The sequence below is a fragment of the Leopardus geoffroyi genome, chromosome D3 (genome assembly GCF_018350155.1).
Source record: "Leopardus geoffroyi isolate Oge1 chromosome D3, O.geoffroyi_Oge1_pat1.0, whole genome shotgun sequence".
In the NCBI taxonomy this organism is placed as follows: domain Eukaryota; kingdom Metazoa; phylum Chordata; class Mammalia; order Carnivora; family Felidae; genus Leopardus; species Leopardus geoffroyi.
In genome coordinates this window covers 94,613,698-94,617,199 of record NC_059339.1, presented here as the reverse complement: position 1 = coordinate 94,617,199, position 3,502 = coordinate 94,613,698, and the positions used below count along the sequence as shown (strand labels likewise).

The 3,502-nt window shown below is 36.2% G+C and overlaps 1 non-coding gene across 1 annotated transcript; it reads right to left on the bottom strand.

Moving 5' to 3' along the window:
* Window positions 1-250: 250 nt before the first annotated feature.
* LOC123588659 lies at window positions 251-357 on the bottom strand. The gene has a single exon (XR_006707962.1). It is a non-coding gene; the product is annotated as a U6 spliceosomal RNA (small nuclear RNA).
* Window positions 358-3,502: the final 3,145 nt, after the last annotated feature.

The window sequence follows — 3,502 nt, the reverse complement described above, 5'->3', positions numbered from 1 at the left end:
TCATTCCCCCTCCCCCAGCCCCTGACCACTAATCTTTCTGTCTATGGGTTTGTCTATTCCAGACAGTTCGTGTAAAAGGGATCATATGCTGTGTGATTTTTTGTATCTGGCTACTTACACTTAGCATAATGGTTTTGAGGTTCATCCAAATTACAGCATCCATCATAATGCATTCTTTTTAATAACTGAATGATATTCCATTGTCTATATAAACTACATTTTTATTTTATCTTTTTTTTTTTTTTTTTGGAAAAATATGGGATGCCTCATGAATTTGTGTGCCATCCTTACACAGGGGCCATGCTAATCTTCTCTGTATCATTCCAATTTTAGTATATGTGCTACCGAAGTAAGCACTAAATCACATTTTTAAAAATTCATTCATCCATTGATGAACATTTAAGTTGTTTCCACATTTTGGCTATTATGACTAATGCTGTTAGAAACATTCATGCCCAAGTTTCTATGAGGATATATGTTTTCATATTTTTTGGACATGTATGTAAGAGTGAAATTGCTGGATCATAGAGTAATTATGTGTTTACCTTCTCGAGGAACCACCAAACTGTTCTTCATAGCAGCCACACCCTTTTACAACAATATATGAAAGCTCCAATTTATTCACACCCTCGCCTATGCCTGCTATGTTTCATTGCTAAAATAATTAATAATAATAATAATAATAATAATAATATCACATAGCACCTAGAAATATTTAAAAATGTCCAGTTCGCAACTAAATGTACAAAGCATACAAAGAAACAATGCAAGCATGAGCAGGGGAGGGGCAGAGAAAGAGGAAGAGAGAAATTCCCAAGCAAGGTCATGCTGTCAGCACAGAGCTCGACATGGGGCTAGATCTCAGAAACAGTGATATCATGACCTGAGCCAAAATTAAGAGTCAGATTCTTAACCAACTGAGCCACCCAGGTGCCCCAACTTTAAGTGTCTTAAATGTTCACAGGGAGCTGAAGGAAACCATAAACAAGGAACTAAAGGCAATCAGGAGAATGAGGCATGAACAGTAGGGAATACAAAATAAAGGGATAGAAATTATAAAAGGAACCAAATAGAAATTCTGGATCTGAAAAGTACAGTAGCTGAAATTAAAAATTCATGAGAGAAGTCCAGCAGCAGATTTGTTCAGATCTTTCTGAAAGGATTGACAAACTTCACTATAGGGCAACTGAAACTACCCTGTCTGAGGGACAGAAAGAAAAAGAATGAAGCAAAAAGAACAGAGTCAAGGAACTTACAGGACATTATTAAATGTATCAATATACACATTATGGGAATCCCATAAGAGCAGAGAGAGAAGGGGAGCGGAAAATATTTGAAGAAATGAAGGCCAAAACCTTCCCAGATGTGATGAAAGACACGAATCTACACATCTAAGAAGTTCAATGAACTCCAAGCAGGATAAACTGAAAGAGATATACAATATACAAACTATCAAAAGACCAAAGAGAAAATCTTGAAAGCAGCAAGAGAGAAACAACCTGTAACATACAAATGATCTTTGAGAAGGCTAACAGCCAATTTCTCATCAAAAACCATGGAAGCCAGAAAGCAGTGGGATAACATTTAAATAATGTCAGCTAAGAACTTTATAGCCAGCAAAATTATCCTTCAAGAATGAAAGAGAAATTAAGACATTCTCAAATAAACAAAAGCTAAAAGAATTCATCGCTAGTAGACCCATCCTACAAAGGAAACCTAAAGAGAATTCAGTGTAAAACAAAAGGAACCTAGATGGTAACACAAAGCCATACAAAGAAATAAGACCTCTGTAAACATACAAATAAATAAAAGCTGGTATAATTGTATTATTGGGCTATAACTCCTCTTTTTGTTTCCTAAATGATTTAGAAGCCACAGGCATAAAACAATAATTATATATTTATATAATGGACACACACACAACACATGAAGATGTAATTAGTGACAATGACAGCATAAAGGGGGAGATGATGCTTGATAGGAGCAGAGTTGATGTATGCTGTTGAAGCTAAGTTTGTTTCAATCAATCTAGAGTCATAAATTTAGGATTTAACTCTAATCCCCAGTTTCACTAAAAAAATAACAAAAAATTATATAGAAAAAAATGAAATAAAAATCAATCTAATATGAAAGGAGACAGCATTGGAGGAATTAAAAAACAAAAAGATAATAAATATAGAAAACCAAATAGCAAATGGACAGATCTGGAGAGCCTAGCTGGCTCAGCAGGTACAGCATGTCACTTGATCTCGGGGTTGTGAGTTCAAGTCCCACGTCGGGGGTAGAGATTACTTAAAAATGAAATTTTTTTCAAAAAATTGACAGAACTTGGGTGCCTGGGTGGCTCAGTTGGTTAAGTGTCTGACTTCAGCTCAGCTCATGATATCACAGTCCGTGAGTTTAAGCCCCATGTCGCGCTCTATGCTGACAGCTCAGAGCCTAGAGTCTGCTTTGGATTATGTGTCCCCACCTCCCTCTCTGCCCTCCCCTACTCACACTATGTCTCTCTCTCTCTCTCTCTCTCTCTCTCTCTCTGTCTCTGTCTCTGTCTCTCTCTCTCTCTGTCTCTCTCTTGAAAATAAACATTAAAAAAATTTAATTGACAGAACTAAGTCCTTCATCATCCATAATCACTTTAAATGTAAATGGATTAATCTCACCAAATAAAAGGCAGATATTGGCAGAATGGATTTAAAAACATGATTCAACTATATAAGAGACTCAATTTAGACCCAAAGACAAATACGTTGAAAGTGAAATGATGAGGAAAGATGTTCCATTCAAATAGTTACCAAAAGAGCTGAAGTGGCTATACTAATATTAGACAAAGTAGACTTAAGTTAAAAAATTGTTATAAGAGAGAAACAAGGGCATTACCTATTGATAAAAGGGTCAATGCATCAAGAATATATAACAGTTATAAACATATATGCACTAAATAGGTGGAGCCCCAAAACATAAGTAAATATTGATAGAATTGGAGGTAAAATAAACAGTTCTGCATTAACAGTTGAAGACTTCAACACTCCACTTCAATAATGGATAGACCATCTATACAAAAGATCAACAAGGAAACAGAATTTGAACGATATTAAGATCATTTAAAGCTAGGGGCGCCTGGGTGGCTCAGTCAGTTAAGCATCTGACTTCAGTTCCGGTCATGATCTCACAGTTTGTGAGTTCGAGCCCCACATCGGGCTCTGTGCTGACAGCTCAGAGCCTGGAGCCTGCTTCAGATTCTGTGTCTCCCTGTCTCTCTGCCCCTCCCCCACTCATGCTCTGTCTCTGTCTCTCAAAAATAAATAAACCCTACGAAAAAAATTTTTGATCAATTAAAGCTAATAGACATATACAGACCACTCCACTCACCAACAGCAAAATACACATTCTGAAGTGTACATGGATCATTAAATTTTAAATCAACAATTGAATGCCTGCTCTTTTGATCAGTTGGCTATTGGTAAGAAAAAAATAGAATTACTTATTTGGGTCTTTGTAACTA